The following is a 20,404-nucleotide window of genomic DNA, read 5'->3' as shown; positions in this document are numbered from 1 at the left end:
CTTTTCCTCCTTTATACCTTTCCTTTCTTTTATCTGCTCAACTTCTCTTATTATACTTTAATTCATGATCAATCCTTAGATAAGTAATTTGAATTGATTTTAGTTGATGTATAATTTCTCTCTTTTTTGAAGAAAACACTAATTTATATTATATTAGAATATAATTATAGTATTTTCTATTGACTTTTGGAAAATTAAATTATTTAAATAATAAATATTTTAAATTAATTTTTATGTATATTGAATTTCTTTGGAAGGAATCATAATAAGACTTAATAATTAAAATGGAAAAATTAACTATGATTGAAGATAAATTAATCTTGTCAAACATAGAATATGTATTATAGGCTATATTTCTAAAGCAATTTTCTAGTTGGATGAGTTATTTTGTGTTTTTTTAATAATCATAGTGTTGTGGATCATGTATTTCGACTATTTTTACTAGTTATTTGTTATACCCATCAGTATAGCTATCGAATAAATTTGTAAAATATTATTCTTTTATTTTTATTTTCTTTAAGAATACAATATAAATGAATCGTCAAAAAAAGGAAGTAAACATTTTTTTCTATATCTGAACGTAAAGCTTGATAGACCTAAAAGAATTAAGCAAAAATTAACCGATCTATTTGGCTTTCTGCGGCAAGCTATAGAATTCGTCTATAATTTAGAATTTCTTTACGTTTAATTAGAAAATCTCGATCGTGTTAGAGTTTCTCCCTCCATTTCAATCCACTTAATTCTAATGAAGATTACTAATTAGATTTTCACCAACGAATGCATTCATCAATTATGTAAAAGCTAACTAATATCTGTTTGGATGTATATTAGTTGTCGTTTTTTCTTCAAACAAGTAAATATAAATTTTCCTATTGGATTGAGTTTTTCAGAAAATAAAATAAAATTGAAGATGAGTTTTAAGGTCGTCCTTTTTTTTTTTACTAAAAATAAATTAACTTTTTTCAAATATAATATATATTGCCACTACCCGTTTACTATTGATAACTAATTGTAATGTGAAATTATATAGATAAACTTTAATTAGCATTTTAAAATATCAGACCCAATTCATATAGTAATAAAATATATAGTACAACGCAACATGATGATTATTTAAAAAGTCAAACTATATATATAAACTTTAACTAGCATTTTAAAATTTGTTTCTCAGCAAATTAACCGTTTTTTTTAAAAAAAAAACAAAAACAAAAACAAAACATCATAATTAATTTAGGACGGAAGGAGTAACGTGAGAGATGGCTAATACATTGACTTTCTCTCTTAATAATTATATAAAATGATGTAATTTATCTAACTTGACACTTCACATACCTATTTTTTATGGAAATGTATACTCTTATTTGCTTTGCTAATTATGATGATGTGTACAGGCTCAATATTTGTTTATAATTTATTTTTAAGTGGTATCAATTAAATAATATTAAATCATCTTATTAAGTGTAGAATAAATATTTAGTTTTGATAAATTTTAAGCGTTATTGATTAATTAATGATTTTAAATTTTTACTCTAAAATAGATTGTACTATATTTGTATGGTAGTAAATCATGTAAAAAAAATTTACGCAAATCTAATAATGTGAAGATGTCCATTAAGATGTTCATTATTAAAGTATTTTTCGTCATAGTTAATTGATTTTGTACTCAAAGTAGTTATAAAATATACACAAAAATTACCACAATCAAAATAATAAGTTAAAACTAAAGAATTAGAATTTAAAACTAAATGTATGATAATTAAATTAAAGTAGAACAAAAGAAACAATTATTTTTATTTTTATTCAAAATGCTAGCTCTTGCTGAAGCAGATACGTCGACAGAGACATGACTGCTTCAGCTTTAAACTCAACGTAACTCTGTCTTAAGCAATAATATAATATAATTTGCTTTATATATAGCTAATATTTGGACCAAATTACTCTCAAATCCTCATTCTTTCCTTCAATTTCAATCATGAGAGGCTGATTTAAAAATTTTAATACATAATTCTAGGGACGTTTTTTAGAGTATTTTCATTCACTACTTGATCAAACTTAAATATTTTGATTCATAGATGTTTATTATGCATGACTAGTTTAATGTACATCATGAAATAATGCATTACTAGTTTAATATATATATTTTTTTATGAAATTGCCATCACCAAGGTTTGTCACCTTGATGTCAGGGACTGGCTAGACCCACGTCTTTCCCATTCATTTTAAGGTAAAATACAAGGAGGGGGGCAAAGACCTGACCTCAAGACAATCTACAAAAGATGAGAGCTAAACATTACAACTCCCATATGAAACTTACAACATATACATTCAACTAACAAAAGAGTTATTCTTATCGTATCTCCTTCTTATATTAGGAAGTTGACATTTATCAAGTTGAAATAGACCTTTCACTTCTCTTGGGAGTTGTTCGTAGGAGAAACAGAAAGTGCTATGCCCACTCGAATAAGCTTGTTTAGCGAAAAAATCAGCCCCACTATTAGCTTCTCTATAACAGTTAGAAACAATGATGTCCAATTTATCCATGTTCTGGATAGTGTCTTGGATGATCCTTATGAGCTTAAGGTTTGTTGCGTCTCTATTGTTGATCAACATATCCACAATTATAAGAGAATCTAACTCCAATTGCATTTTGGTAAAACCATTGTGGATGCACCATTTAAGCCCATAGTTAGCAGCTACTGCTTCTGCTTGGTTGTTACTACCACATTGAACAGCTATTGAAAAGGACATAATCAAATCACCATTGTGGTTTCTGATGACACAACCTAACCCTGCTTTTCCATTCGTAACATCATAACTAGCATCAGTGTTGATTTTAACCACATTCAGCAAAGGTTTAGACCATGAAACTTGCCTCCAAATAACAATATGCCTTGGTCTTTCAATGGTGTCACAAATTTCTGTCCAGCGGCAATCCAATTTGAGATTTGGAAAGGTTTTGTATATTGCAGCCTTAATATTCCAAGCAATCTGATGCTTCATATAACCTCTTCTAAATTTGTTTGCATCTCCAAACTTACAAGAAGTCCATGATCTCCAAATTTCCTAGCATATTATAATGATGAGCATGATTTGAAGAACCATGCTATGGACGCTATTCATGGATTTCACATTCCACCAGTTGTTAAGGATTCTTGGCACAGACCAATGTTGATGTGTAATACCCAAGGGAGCTCCGAAAAATCTCCAAATATAATCAGCCACCTCTCCTTCAATAAATGAATGCTTGATGGAGTCACTAACTGGAATCTGGCAGCTAGCAATAACCAGTCGAATGGTAAGTGGAATTTCGTTGAGCTAAACCAAACCTAGAGATGACCTCCCTAAAAGGTAGTGTTTTCCAAGATATAGTCTCCAAGCTAATAGAGAAAATTTGATTGGAATAGAGTTGTGCCAAATTCTGCTCAAATATTTATGAGACTGTTCTTTCCTTTGTCTAACTATTTGCCATGCTGATTTATTTAAAAATCTGCCATCTGAAGTCTCCATCCAGATGGCATCATCTCTAAGGTATTGATACCCAATATCTACTTGACAAATAGGAAGTACGAGAGAAACAGGAACAACTTCTCTGATTTTGGTGCTATTCCATTTCCCATTTTTGATATAATTGTTAACAGTGTCCTTCGAGTTTCTTCCAATGTTAGGAACCAGATTTGCCCAAGGCTCCCATTCCACTCCAACTATATATCCTACCAAAAGTTGTTATTTCCTTCATTGATTTTCCAAAAGAGTCTGCATTCAACATTCTCTCTAGCACTAATCATTTGTTTCCATAACTGAGAGTCTTTGTTTGCTTTCTTCTTTGCAACAGGGTGACACCTTGAACAAAATTTAGCCATCAAAAAGTCTACTAATAGAGAGTGTATAGTTCTGAATCTCCACCATTTCTTAATTGCTAAAGAATTGATGATATCTTCCAATCTTCTAATACCAACACCTCCTTTGTCTTTTGGAAAACATAAATTATGCCAAGAGCTCCAATGATACTTACTTCTATCACCTGTTGAACCCCAAAAACTACCTTGCAAAATGTTTTTCTAACAACTGAAGAGAAGTTTTTTGTGGGCATATAGCTGACAAAGAGTAGGTTGGAATAGCTTGAAGGACACTCTTAATAAGAACCATCTGTCACGCCCCGAGCCTACACCCTGGACGTGGCCGGCACTCAGAGACCATCGCTGGCCCCAAGCGGACCCTTGGCTTGCCTTACTTAACTCAGCGAAAGACTTAACTCAACAGAATAAACTCAATACAATAGTTTAAATGATAACATCTGAGACAAAATGTCAATGTATGTCTCAAAACAAAGTATCTACAAATACATAGATAAGAGACTCAATACTAACTGTCTGATTGTCTATGAAGCCTCTATAATACTGAGATGGATGTTGGGACAGACCCCACAACATCCTAACAAAGAAAACTAGGAAAGCAAAATAAAAGAGTCCTCCGGAATGCAAGGAGGCTCACCACTGACTCTGGAGTGCTCAACTGGATCAACGACGTGCTGGATGCTGATCCTGGTTACCTGCGTTTGCATCATAAGACGATGCAGGCCAACTGACATCAATACATTGAATGTACGAGCATGCGAGTTGGAATGCTAAACCACAACTTAAGCTTGAAAAGAGTAAGAAGGAACACTTACCTTGGCTCTGTACAACTCATGAATAACTGAACTCAATATAAAGCAATAAGACACATGCAATATATATAAAGCTTGTAAAACAATGTAAACAACTTAGTTCGTTAAAGATAAAGCAATAACAAACTCAACTTTACTTGTATATAAAAGTAATATAACTTTTGTGGGAGATTTTCTAACCGACAACCATCACTATGAGCCTGAGTGGTGATACAACGTCTTGCCTATGCTGCCAGAACTGTCCTATACTTTGCCTTCATATAGAACGCTTAACTTAGTGGATCCACTACTCTATGCTAAAAGCATCTTAAGGAGTCATCTAAAAAGTATGATCATTTACTACCCATGATGGCTACATGGTTTATGGAGACTTGAGTTAAAATGAACTCGCATTCCCATATCGATGCTCAATACTACTCCCAAAATATACTTAGCTCATATGTTTGTAAAAACAAAACTCTTTCTTTGAATTGAGATAATTACTCAAAACTTAGCTTAAAATCTCTCTTGGAATTGATGTTCCCTTTTGTTTTTGCTCAAATGTGAAAAACATTTATAAACTCTTTGGGAATACTTTGTTCCCTAATAGCTTTTTGAGAAATGAACTCAACTCTTTACTCTTTACTTAACTTGAAACTTGAGCCTTAAAACGAAGTTAAAACGTTTAATAAAGACTCTTGAAAACTTTAAGAACTTTGCTTTGACTTGCTTTTTAACTTCTAGACTTGACTCTTAACTTCTTTGACTTTGATCTTAACTTTCCTTGAATTGGATTATGGATTCAAGGTTCATGATCTCATATTTATGGATGATTTCATGATGTTTAGACGTACCTTAGAGTGTTGGAATCGACTAGAAAACGTAGGTACATTGCTTAGAAACTAGTACAAAAAGGTGGGGAACGAATTGGGAGAACTAGCGTCCCTGGCACTCGGAGAGGCGCGGGGCGCCAGACCTCAAACTTCAGAGGACTCTGGCTGGCGCGACGCGCTAGAGGCCAAAGTTCATAGGAACTTTTGTGGCGCTCTGGCAGGCGCGACGCCCCAAGCCTTTGCCCAGAAAATCCCCGATTTTCTTCTTCATTTTTCATCTCTAAACCCTCCAATCTTCCCTAGTTCTTTCCCCAAACACTTAGGATCAATTGTACCCTCAATACACCATCAATCTAACTCAAAAAACAGCCCGGAAACATGAATCAAATCAACCAACAAGAATTCTACAATGTTCTTTAGGAACTTCACTTTCTTAACATTCAAACAACTCCAAATTGCTGAATTGAAACAAGTTAGTGTGTGGGTGAACTAACCCAACACAAAAGAAATATCACATACCTTAATAGGGATCACCCCCGACGAATTCCACTCGCAAGCTTGACGAAATCTTGGCTTTTCTCCCTTTTTTCTTCCTTGCTCTTTTCTTCAAGCCCTAAGCGTGAATATAATTTTCTAATCTGACCAAAATAAGTTTTTACCCCAATAAATCCCTAAAAACGAATTAGGAAATTAATTAGAGAAAAGACTACTTTGCCCTTCCCTAAATCCGGATTGAGCCTTTCCTCAATCCAACAACCCAACTTCCGGAAGGCATATCTCACTCATACAATGTCGGAATTTCATAAACTTGGCGGCGTTGGAAAGATCTCTCCAAGGGATTTCCAACCATATCAAGAGCTGCTCCTAAATTCTTCTGAGCTAGGAGTTATGGCCATTTGAAAATGGCCAAAACTCACTTAACTTAGACAAAATTTCCAGATTTCTGAGCTAGGAGTTATGGCCATTTGTTCTCATTGCCCTTTTGCCCAGAGGATTTCTTGATCATCTTCATGATAAGTCTCACAGAGTTGCTATTACCACTGCTGAAGATCACTATGTCATCTGCATATGCTAAGTGATTTATTTGTGGTCCCCTGCAATTCATTGAAAAAGGAATAAAGTATGAGTTAATTAGTAATCAAGCTATTCAGAGATCTAGATAACACTTTAGCTGCTAATATAAAAATTGAGGGTGAAAGGGGGTCACTTTTTTTTTAATCCTTGTGAAGACGTGAAAAATCCTTTTCTAGCTCCATTAATGATTATTATAGAGTACCAAACATTAGAGACTAGTCTATCTATAACACATCTATCCAGTTAATATGGTTGAAACCAAATTTCTTTTAGACAATAAATAAATGGCCATGACATCCTGTCATATGCCTTGGCCATATCCAACTTGATGACAATGTTTCCTCCGGTACTAGGCTTATTGATGCTTTGAATAATTTCTTGTGCCAGCGCGCATAACATTTTCAGTAATTAATCTTCTTGCAATAAAACCACTTTGATTGTTAGTCACAAGATATCATGACTAGTTTATGTGATAAAATAGTGACACTAGCCATTTACTAAGTACTTTTTATGGTATCTTTTAAGTGATTTTGTAACCTTTTAAATTTGATTCGATATAAATGATTTTCTTCAGAAAATCAAATAAGTCTAAGGATTTTTTTTCTTTTTAAAATTAACCTTGTTTGATAAAGAGTTGAAAAAATTTCTAAGAAATCTTTAAGGAATGATATTATACTCCTTCCGTCCCAAACTAATAATTACTTTAATTGTAAAAATAAATAAATATAGCTCTAAAAATTTAAGATTGCAGTTAGTCGTTCGAAACTCTGAATACACAAATCAGATATGCTACCCAACTAAACTTGACGTTTCAGACTTAAGGCTCCTTGACCCGAAACCTATGAAAACCGCAATAAACTAATTTTCATCCGAAAATACCAAAATACCTTCGGAACCTCTTAAATTCAACCAAGACCTCACATTGGCGTAAAATCATCCCCCAAATCCAATGAAATCGTTGAAAACTCTAGGGTCCAAATCCTCATAACAACTCCATAACAAAAAAACAACTATACTCCTAGACCAAATTCTGCATTTTGGAGTTGATAGATCTAACGGAATCTCATTTTGAGACTCATAGCTCCGATTATTAATAAAATTCACTCTTAACCACTTGAAGTCTCCAAAACTCTAAAACTTTCGAAAAATCACAACTTTTCAATCAAATTTCAAAACCAACTTCGTTAACTTATCAAATATGATGTCACGCCCCGAGCCTACACCCTGGACGTGGCCGGCACTCGAAGACCATTACTGGCCCCAAGCGAACCCTTGGCCTGGCTTTCTTAACTCAGCGGAAACCTAACTCAACAGAATAACTCCATGCAATGCAAGGACATAAAATAACTTAACTGATAGAAAAAAACTGGCCAAAAAGGCAACTCGAGTCCCAAAATAGCATATTTACATATATACATAGATGAGAGACTCAATACTCACTGACTGACTGTCTATGAAGCCTCTATAATACTGAGATGGATGTTGGGACAGACCCCGCAACATCCTAACAAAACAAAACTAGAAACACAAACTAACAGAGTCCTCCGGAACGCAAGGAGGCTCACCACTGACTCTGGAATGCTCAACTCTATCAACGGCGTGCCGGGTGCTGATCCTGGGTACCTGCGTCTGCATCGTCATAAGATGCAAGCCAACTGACATCAGTACATTGAATGTACGAGTATACAAGCTGGAAAGCTAAGCAACATAGGCTAGAAGGAAATCTGGAAGAAACTGAATAACTTACCTGGCTCAACTCAACTCAACCTGACTGACTCATTTCAATATAATGCAATTTAAAACAAATGCAATATAAAGAAAAGTTGTTTAAATCCTGCTATAAACTCTGTGTGTATACAAAGATACACTAAGCCTGAGATGTATATAGAAATACAAATGAACTGATGTGTATAAAAATACAATAATTTCTGTGTATGAAAATACAATAATTATTGTGGGAGTTTCTCTAACCGACAACCATCACATAAGAGCTATAGTGATGATACAGCGATCGACCTTACGCTGCTAGAGCATCCTATACCCGGCCAAAGGTATAAGACCTAAACTGCCTAATGGATCCACTAGTCTATCTGGAAAAGGATTCATCTAAAAAGTATGATCCTTTTCTACCCATGGTGGCTAACATGGTTCTATGGGGGCTGTGGGTTCCTTGAACGCTCCCCCAACTTGGTGCTCGATACTACTCCCAAAAATGTACTGGCTCTTATGTTTTTAAAACATATTTCTTCATGCTGATTTGAGATAATTACTCAAAAACATAGCTCAAAGGCTATCTTAGAAATCTCAGTTTCCTCTTTTGCTTCATTTAGAAAGCGATAATTCTTTTTCTGAAAAACTAGCCCGAAGGCTCTTTGGAAATCTCAGTTTCCAAAGCTTGTTTAAATGTGAAAACATTTATAAACTTCTTTGGGAATACATAGTCCCCATACACTTCTTTGAAGAAAAGAACTTCAAACCTTAGCTTTACCTTTAAAACAACCTCTTTCTTTAGTTTGAGATAATTACTTAATGCTTAGCCCAAAGGCTCTTTTGGGATCGATGTTCCCTTTTCTTGCTCAAATGTGTAAAAACATTTATAAACTCTTAGGGAATACTTAGTTCCCTTATAACTTTTGAGAAATGAACTCAACTTTAAACTCTTGACTCTTTCCTCTTTACTTGACTTGAAACTCTATGCTCTTTGCTTGACTGGAAACTCTATACTCTTTACTCTTACTTCACTTGAAACTTGAGCCTTAAAATGAAGTTAAAACATTCAATAAAGACTCTTGAACAACTTTAAAGACTTACTTGACTTACTTCTTAACTTCTAAGCTCAACTCTTAACTTCACTTGACTTGGAAACTAACTCTCCTTGAATTGGAATTATGAATTCAAGGTGTTTGATCACATATTATGGACGAGTTCTTGACGTTTAAACGTACCTTGGGGTGTTGGAAAAACTAGGGAACATAGGTACAATACCTAGGAACATACATGAGAAAGTGGGGAAGGAATGGGAAGACTTGGTGCTTTTGGCGCTCTGAGAGGCGCGGAGCGCCAGACCTCAAAGGTCAGAAGGATCTGGTTGGGGCTATGCTAGGGGCGCCGCCCCAAGGGCTGGACCTCAGAGTCCCTTTTGGGGGGCGCTGGCTGGCGCGGCGCCCCAGCCCTTTTCCCCGAAAACTTGACTTTTCTCCTTCATTTTTTCAACTCTAAACCTCCCTTACCTTCAATGGTTTCAACCCCAAAAACTAAGGATCATAAAATCCCTCAACATACTAGAGATTCAACTCAAAAACACAACCAAATCATGTCTCAAATCAACAAGAACTTCAACAACACAATCAACAACATCAACACCACCACCAACAACTTCAACAACACAACCAATCTTTTTCTCATAAATAAAGCGAGCTTGGCGTGTGGGGGAAAGAACCAACCCAACACTATGAACTCACATACCTTAATAGGGATCACCCCCGGCGATATCCACGACGATCTTTGATGAAACCTTACTTGATCTTCTCTTTCTCCTCTTCTTCTCCTCTTCTCTCAAAAGCCCTAATTCTCACTCACTCTTTTAAAATGAGAAAAACTGATCAAAATCAGTCTAACACACTAATATATATCCAAAAGAAAAGGCTAGGGAAAAGACCAAAATGCCCTTAAAATTTCCGGACGGATTCCCTGCCAACTGCCCAACTTCCAAAGGGCATAACTCACTCATACGAACTCGGAATCGAGCAAACTCGGCGGCGTTGGAAAGATCGTTCCACGAGCTTCGCAAACATAACTGGAACTATACCTAAATAATCCTGATCTAGGGGTTATGACTGTTCAAAGTTGGCCAAAAACTCACTTTTTTCCATACTTAGCTAAATTTCCAGATTTTTAAATTCTTTCCAAAAATGACTATTTCCAATTCTAAGCCTCTTCATAGTTATTTCAAATTGCCGGATGTTACATATGACTTGAGACAACAATCGGAAGTGGTAAAACGATAATTTTTTGAAATTTTCAAACTGACTTTTAGAATCATCACAACTAATTATTATCTCTATGTAGATTATAATAATATCAATTAGTACACAATTATTCCTTGTTGACTTCTAATTTTTTTAACACATCCGGACTCTAGTTGTTATTAAATATATAACAAATTTAATTGTTTTTTTAAAAAAAAATTCCACTCTTTGTACTATAAATCTGCAGCCCTCTTGCTATAGAGGACAAGCAAGAGCCATAAGGAAAGAAAAAACCAGCTAAATTAAACCAAAAAAGTAAGTTCTCTACATGTTTCATTCTATGATTTATTCAGAATTTAATTACATTCTTTGTTGTCTCAAGTTCAATAATAAATTTGATTATTTTTCATATGGTTACTAAATTAATAATTAATATTTCATATAATTACTTTCTTGTTTGAAACAAATTGAAATAAAAAAATATATAACTTTTTGAGATAATAAATATTAGTTGAATGAACATGTATAAATGTAACCCTCAAATAATATGTCTAATGTGAATTAATGTACTCATCTTAAAATAATAATTCAAAGTTAGAGTAGGAGATCAAATTTATGTAGAATTTAATATGTTAAGTCATGTCTAAATGAGATTTGTAGCCGGAATATATTGTAATAAATTTCCATTGTTCAAGAACTGCAATAGCATTTGAAGATTTATGAATTTGTATAATGAATAAAATATTTGTTCTTCATCACGTAATAACTTTAATATAACTTACCTATATCACATAGTGTAAGGAGTAAATTACATCTTATTTCTGTTTTTTTTTTTTAATTACAATAATTCCTTAAAATTTGTACCTTCTCGATACATAAGTCACCATTCAGATACATTAATTCTGATACAAGAAGTATCAATCTGTTACGCTAAAATAGGGAATAAAATCTAAAAATCAAATTAAATCTCATAAATTACGCTTACGTTTCTTCTTACTTTCCATCATACAAGGCAAATCCTAACAGAAAGAAGAATATCAAAATTTCAAATTGTTTCCCCCTTTTCATCGAAGAAACCTTTCAGATTTGATTCAAAAACTTTTGTCGAAATTTTGGATAAGCTAAGTGAATTAACAAGGATACAAAAACGATGGAATTGTTGTTGGAAAAAATACTTTTTTTGTGAATCTTCAAGTTCATCAAAGATCCATTCAATTTTGATTCAAGATATATTGTTGAAAATTTGAGATTCAAAATTCTTCTCCCAAATCATCGAAGATCCTTTCGAGTTTGATTCAAAATTGTTGAAAGTTTTGAGATTCAAAATTCTTCTCCAAGTTCATTGAAGATCCTTTTAATTTTGATTCATAATTATCAAAAAATTTGAGAAGATACATCATGAATATCTTCGCTAGTCTTGTTTTTATCATTGTCAGTGGTTTGAAGAAGTTCTTGGAGCTTCTCTCAGGGCTCTCAACCTCTTCCTTCGTGCCGATGCCACCGCCGCCTCTATGACATTTTTCTCCTCTATCGACATTGACTATATACTTGTTTATTGAATGCCAATTTTGAACTCTCACTGCTTATGCAAAGTAAAAGAACCTGGAAAAGTAGAAGAACACAACATTGATAGGGCAACTAGATGGATTTAAATGTATCACTTTTTATGTATTTATGTATCATGTTCATAAAATTGTGCATGATACATTATTATTTATTACTGTAATCCTACCTGATACATTAAAGTAATAAAGGTTGCCCATAAGGTGTTTGATTTTAGATCGATACATTACTATGTGGTAGTTATTATGTATGTAGTGTTAAATTGTATGAATGCATCATGACCAAATTATTATGAGTAACGTAATTAGCCTCTGCCATTGCCTCCAAAATTATTATGAGTAACGTAAGTAAAACATGTCTCAGAGTGACGAACTACAAAACGTTATTGACAGTAACATTTTATATTTATTTACTATGTCAGAGCTTTGTCTTTTTGTCATTGAATTCTTTTAAATAAAATAAAGTCAAAACGTTATTAAGAAATATGTTTATTCTAATTAAGTAAAATTTCCAAAAAATATATTATTTTGATAAAATATTTTAAATAATAGCTTATTTCGGTCAATTTTTTTTTAAAAAAACAAACAACTTTCTTTTGTAGGAATTACAGTTGAAGAAAGAAGGATGACAGACTCCACTGAGATTACCCCAATGGATGGCAAAACTCCACTGCTTCCTCAGACTAAAAAAGATGAGGTCTCTCTCAACTATATATATTAATTTTTTGTTTCATTAACCCACTTCTCTTTTGGCAATTAAATATATAATTTTGAAGAGATTGTAGAACTTTTTAGACTATTTCATTTCATATAATTTTAAGTCTACCTTGAGTGGTGCTACCACATTCACTAATCGTGGTTTTACCCTTTTGGATTCTTTTTATTTGAGTCAGGTTTGGAGGGGTAATGCATAAGGTGAGGTAATTTTCTAAAGTCACATGACATTCTCTAAATTAAAAAAATTATTTTTATATTTTTTAAATTTATTTTATTAACAAAAGGGGAGTAAATAGGCATCCTTTATTAAACAACGAAGGTATATATGCATTACTTTTTTTTAACGAAATATATATTTGATCTAGACCACAAAGTTAAGAAGGGTATACTTGTCTCCTCTCTGTTACAGATAGAAGAAGGGGAGAAAGTGGATCATTTAATCGACATAAATGAAAGAATTGATAAATGTTTAAGGATTTACACAATTCATTTATTGAATCATGTACGATATTTAAAGTAAATGTGTGGCAACGTGAATCAAATCCAAATGCTTTTACACCGAAGATGGTCTCCATTGGTCCTTACCATAAGAAGAATACTCAACTTGGTCCAATGAAAAAGTACAAACTATTATACCTACGACGGTTTCTTCAACGGAATGAGAGACTTGATGTGAAAAGTTACATCAGTGAAATGGAGAAAGTGAAGGAGGAAGTACTGAAGTGTTACGAAGATATAGAAAAGCTTGGTAATGGTAGTCATGAATTTTGTGAAATGTTGTTGTTTGATGGTTGTTTTGTGGTTGAGTTTATTCGAGAGTGTTGTGGAATATATCCAGAAGGAGAAGACAAGATTATTAATATTAATGATTGTTACATATTCCGAGACTTGATGTTACTAGAAAATCAACTTCCTTTCTTTGTACTCAACAAACTTCATCTCATGACAAAAAAAGATGATGAATTACCATTGGCAATACTGGTGAATAAGTTGTTTGCCTTTTTTGTTAACTGGCCAAAAATGACCCTTGAATCCTTTGGAGAGTCAAAATATTGTAATGCAGAAAATATCAAACATTTACTTCATGTAATGCATATATTTTCATGTCATGGGAATCCTATGAAAAACTCAAAAGATTACTTAACGAGTCCTATGGTCATGCCAAATGCAACAGAGCTTTACGAAGCTGGAGTTAGCTATGCAAAGGTCAAAAATATGACAAGTTTATTTGATATAAAGTTCGAGAATGGATTGATGACAATACCTTGTTTTCTAGTCGCAGATGGTACAAAAACTCTCCTACGAAATCTCATTGCTTATGAGCAACAATCATTTGATGTATATCCTACATATTTTAGTGATTATGCAACTTTCATGGATCATCTTATAGACTCAGACAAAGAAGTGAATTTGCTTTGCCAGAAAGGAATCATAGAGAACTGGATAGGAGAGGACAAATAAGTTGCTAGCCTCTTCAACAAAATCGGTAAAGGGGTCACTACGTATTCCAACTTCTATTACAAAGAAGAAATCAAAAAAGCAATTGAACACCATGAAAAACCATGGAATAGAATGAAGGCAAATTTAATGCGCAATTATTTTAGTAGTCCTTGGGTAGGAGCTTCAACTGTGGCAGCCATTATACTCCTAGTACTCACAACTATACAAACTATTTTAACTTTCACAGGTCCTCTTAAGAAGTAAGTTCTAGTAATTATCTCAATTGTAGTGTTTCCTCACAACTCCCTCCATGTATTTTATATGTGTGTTGATGATCTTATTATGAGCTCTTCACTAATTCTATGTCCCCCTTTTGTATTGAGATTTCTAGTTGAATGTTAATTAGTTTATTTCAAGTATCTATATTTGTCACTTTCAACCATCAAAAGGCACTAGGTAGCTCAATTCATTAATAAGAAATTCACTTATTTTTTAGAAAAAAAATATCATCTCTTATTGTATCAAACACACCCTAAAAGTGTTTTTCTTCAACTAAACTTGATATCAAATTTTACGAAAATCTAATGCAGATGCTTATATGCCAATGTTGATCTCCATTGGTCCTTACCATAAAAGGACTCATGAACTTAGTTCGATGGAGAAGTAAAAATTGTTGTACCTACAACAATTTCTCCGGCGAAAAGAGGGGCTTGATGTGAAAACTTGCATTAGTGCATTGGAGAAAAAGAAAGTTGAAGTACTAAGGTGTTATGATAATAACTTAGACGATGATATTGTTGGAAAATTTTCAAAAGTGTTATTGCTTGATGGTTGTTTTCCGGTCGAATTTATTCGAGAGTAGAGTACTATGAAACCGAGGAAGAATAAGAACAGCAACAACAAGAAGAGGAATAAGAAGAAGAGGATGAAGAAGAGGGGGAAGAAAAGGAAGAAGAAGAGGAAGAAGAAGAAGAAGAGGAGGAAGAAGAGGAGGAGGAAGAGGGGAGGATGAAGAGGAGGAAGAAGAAGAGGAGGAGGAGGAACAAGAAGAGGAAGCCAAGGAGGAAGAGGAGGAACAAAAAGAGGAAGAAAAGGAAGAGGATGAAGAGGAAGAAGAAGGAGGACGATGACGAAGAAGAAGGAGAAGAAGGAGGAGGAGAGGGAGGAGGAGGAGAAGAAGAAGATCATCGATGTCGAGACATGGTGTTACTAGAAAATCAACTCCTTTTTATTTATGCTTATCATGCTTCATGACATGATAAAGCATTGTCAGAAGTGAGCTTCTTGTATATGGTGAGAAATACCTTACTTGATACTTTTTCAAAGGCGAAATTTATACCCTCATCTGATATTCACAATTTTAATACATAACAATTCATTCATTTAGTGCATGTAGTATACATGTTTTGTCAACCATCAGAGCATGTGTCATTCGTTAAAAGTTTAGTTCATCTGTGTCATTTCCATTTGAGAAAAGGCTCATTCATGTCATTATTTTTCAACTGAAATGGCATAGATAAGCCAAACTTTTAACAGATGACATAGATGGTTTTTTTGCTAAAGTTCGATGGCATATAATTTGAACCTTTTTCCTTTTTAAAAAATAATTTAATTAATGATGTAGACAAATCATAATTGACCACGTGTAAAAAATAATTTTGCAAAATTAGAATTGTTTTTAGTTAAAAAATAATGACATATATGAACCAAACTTTTTCAAAGGCGAAATTCATACCCCCATCTGAGATTTAGAATTTTAATATAGAACAATTCATTCATTTAGTGCATGTAGTACACATGTTTTGTCAACCATCAGAGCAGTGTTATCCGTTAAAAGTTTAGCTCATCTGTGTCATTTTTATTTGAGAAAAGGTTCATCCATGTCATTATTTGTTAACTGAAATGACATAAATAAGTCAAACTTTTAACAGTTAACATAGGTGATTTTTTTCTAAAGTTCGATGGCATATAATTTGAACCTTTTTCCTTTTTAAAAAATGATTTAATTAATGATGTAGACACATCATAATTGATCACGTGTAAAAAATAATTTTGCAAAATTAGAATTGTTTTTAGTTAACAAATAATGACATGGATGAGCCTTTTCTCAAATGAAAATGACATATATGAGCCAAACTTTAAACGGATGACATAAAGCCTTCACTCAAAATTCGATGACATATTTGAGTTTTTTCCCTTCTCAAAATAATGTCAAGTTATACAATGGAATTGAGTTTTTCAAAAAATAAAATAAATTGAAGATCATGAGTTGTAAGTCTTGTTTTTTACTTAAAAATAAATAAACTTTTTTTCAAATATAATATATATTGCCACTACTCGTTTACTATTAACATGTAATGTGAAATTATATATATAAACTTTAATTAGCATTTTAAATTTATCAGACCCAATTCATATAGTAATAAAATATATAGTACGCCACCACATGATGTTTATTTAAAAAGTTAAATTATATATATATCAACTAGCATTTTAAAATTTATTTTCTCATCAAATTAACTTTTAAAAAAAACAAAAAATAAAACATCATAACTAATTTAGAGTGGAGGGAGTAACGTGAAAGATAGCTAATCCATTGACTTTGTCTCGTAATAATTATATAAAATGATGTAATTTATGGAAACGTACACTCTTATTTGCTTTGCTAATTATGATGATGTGTATGGGCTCAATATTTGTTACATAATTTATTTTTAAGTGGTATCAATTAAATAATATTAAATCATCTTATTAAGTGTAGAATAAATGTTGGATAAGTATTTAGTTTTGATAAATTTAAGTGTTATTGATTAATTAATTTATTTAAATTTTTACTCTAAAATAGATTGTACTATATTTGTATGGAAGTAAGTCATCTAATTTTTTTTGCGCAAATCTAATAATGTGAAGATGTCCATTAATATATTCATTATTAAAGTATTTTTTTGTCAAAATTAGTTGATTTTATACTCAAAATAGCTATAAAATATACACAAATATTACCACATTCAAAAGAATAAAGTTATAACTAAAGAATATGAATTTAAAATTAAAGAACGTAGCTAAAACTAATTGTATAATAATTAAATTAAAGTAGAACAAAAGTAATAATTTTTTTTCTTTCGAAAATGCTCTTGCTGAGCAGACACGTCGACAGAGACGTAGCTGCTTCAGCTTCAAACTCTGTGTTAAATAATAATATAATATAATTTGCTTTATATATAGCTAATATTTGGACCAAATTACCCTCAAATTCTCATTCTTTCCTTCAATTCCATACATGAGAGGCGGATTTAAAAAAATTAATACATAATTCTACGGAGCTTTGGTTTTTAGAGTATTTTCATTCACTACTTGATCAAACTTAAATATTTTGATTCATATATGTTTATTATGCATGACTGGTTTAATGTACATCATAAAATAATGCATTACTAGTTTAATATATATACATCATGACTAGTTTATATGATAAAATAGTGATACTAGCCATTTACTACTTTTTATGGTATCTTTTAAGTGATTTTCCAACCTTTTAAATTTGATTCGAAATAAATGATTTTCTTTAGAAAATCAAATTAAGTCTAAGGAATTTTTTTTTCTTTTTAAAAATTAACCTTGTTTGATAAATAGTTGAACAAATTTCTAAGAAATCTTTAAGGAATGATATTATACTCCTTCCGTCCCAAATTAATAATTACTTTAATTGTAAAAATAAATAAATATAGCTCTAAAACTTTAAGATTCAAGTTAGCTGTTTGAAACTCCAAATACACAAATCAGGTATGCTATCCAACTAAATTCGACGTTTCATACTTAAGGCTCCTTGACCCGAAGCCTCTGAAAACCGCAATAAACTAATTTTCATCCGGAAATACCAAAATGACCTCGGAACCTCTGAAATTCAACCAAGACCTCACCTAGGCGTAAAATCATCCCCCGAATCCAATGAAACCGTTGAAAACTCTACGGTCCAAATCCTTATAAAAAAAACAACTATACTCCTAGACCAAATTCTGCATTCCAGAGTTGATAGATCTAACAGAATCTCATTTTGAGACTCGTAGCTCCGATTGTTACTAAAATTCTTTTAAGTCTTTAAAACTCTAAATTTTTTTTTAAAAAAACTCAACTTTTCAATCAAATTTCAAAATCGACTTCATAAACTTATCAAATATGACTCGAGACAACTATCGGGAGGGATAAACTGATAATTTTTTGAAATTTCCAAAAATGACCTTTAGAAACTGATGACACATCTGGACTCTAGTTGTTATTAAATATATAAAAAGTTTAATTTTTTAAAAAAAATCTTTCCATTTTTGTACTATAAATCTACAGCCCTTTTACTATAGAGGACAAGCAAGAGCAATAAGGAAAGAAAAAAAAAACAGTTAAATTAAACCAAAAAAGTAAGTTCTCTACATGTTTCATTCTATGATTACTCAAGAATTCAATTACATTCTTTGTTGTCTCAAGTTCAATAATAAAGTTGATTATTTTTTATATGGTTACTAAATTAATAATTATTATTTCATATAATTACTTTTTTTGTTTGAAACAAATTGAAATCAAGAAAAAATATAACTTTTTGAGATAATAAATATTAATTGAATGAACATGTATAAATATAATCCTCAAATAATATGTCTAATTTGAATTAATATACTGCATCTTAAAATAATAATTCAAAGTTAGAGTAGGAGTTTGAATTTATTTAGAATTTCATATGTTAAGTCATGTCTAAATGAGATTTGTAGTCGGAATATATTGTAATAAATTTTCATTGTTAAGAACCGCAATAGCATTCAAAGATTTATGCATTTATGATAAAATATTTATTCTTCATCGTTGTTCACGTAATAACTTTAACTATAAAAATTACATAGTAAAATCATTGTCTTTCTTATTTTTTTTTTATTTGGTTACATGAAAGTCATTTTTAATACATTTCACCTAATAATTAACTCTTTATTTTCGAAATGTGTCTTTGGTAGGACTTACAATTGAAGGAATTAAGTTATCAAGAGGGATGGCACACTCCATTAAGATGATGTCAATAGATGATCAAATTCTAGTATTTCCTCAAATTGAAATAGAAGAGGTGTCAACTATTAACTAATTTTTGATCATTTGGGTGAAAATCATTTACCATCATCAACTTTGGTTTAAAAATCCCCACCTCCCTAAATTTTGAAAAATAGTTATTCTCCCCTTTTCATTCTATGCAAAGTTTATTTTACCCTTATCATTATTAATCATCCACCATTTATTGTTACATCTTTTTACATTATATATAATATTTTTATTTTTTAACCTATGTATTTATAAATTTTATTTAAGTTCATTAACATTACAATATAAGGTGAATAATCATTTTTATAAGTTTGTAATTACAAATTTTAATGTTAATTTTTATGATTGTATTTTAAAATTACATGCATTAAGTACATACGTATATATGTATTATGTGCATGCATATGTTTTTTTTTTGGTAAGTAAAATTTTATTTACCTAGTGAAACGTTACAAAATAGAAAGAACAACATGTATGGACATCAGTTCCATCCTTGCTAAGACTCAATCTTCAAATCTAATTGGCTACCTTTTACATATCCATTGCCATTTTATACACAAGTGTTGTGCTGCCTTTACCCTTCATATGTTTAATTTTCCATTGAACCTCAGTTGTCCAGTGCATTGTTTCTCTATTGGTTCCTAGCCAATTCAGTATTTTTCTCCACACTTCTGCAGAATATGAGCATTGAAAGAATAGGTCCTCATGATCATTTGACCAAAATAAGCCATTGTTTAAATCAATTCACCAAAATAGTATGTTTTTAAATTTTTTTACGAAACTAGTATAAACGTAGTCCACAGTAACGTTTTATGCTTTATTTTATTTTAAAAAATTTAATGAGAAAAAGACGGACTGCTAACGGCGTTAAATAATAACACGTAACTGGGAATCACGTTTTAACTCTAATACGTTATTGGGAATAACGTTTTAAGCATATATCTTTTAATCCTATACTAGAATAAAAAAACCCCAATTTAGTTGTACTAATTACAGAAGAAAAAAAGGGGAGATTCACGGAAGACCCAAAAAACCCATCTTCTTTCTCCTAACCCACCTTCAGGTTGCAATTATGGTGATAAACAAAAA

The 20,404-nt window shown here is 31.9% G+C and overlaps 1 pseudogene; it reads left to right on the top strand.

Annotated features, from left to right (window-relative positions):
• Positions 1–3,240: 3,240 nt before the first annotated feature.
• Positions 3,241–14,503, top strand: LOC125856224 (UPF0481 protein At3g47200-like; annotated as a pseudogene).
• The last annotated feature ends 5,901 nt before the right edge of the window (positions 14,504–20,404 follow it).

The sequence above is a fragment of the Solanum stenotomum genome, chromosome 2 (assembly GCF_019186545.1).
Source record: "Solanum stenotomum isolate F172 chromosome 2, ASM1918654v1, whole genome shotgun sequence".
Lineage (NCBI taxonomy): Eukaryota > Viridiplantae > Streptophyta > Magnoliopsida > Solanales > Solanaceae > Solanum > Solanum stenotomum.
Note: the sequence above shows the minus strand (reverse complement) of the source record. Positions and strands in the feature narration are given on the sequence as shown.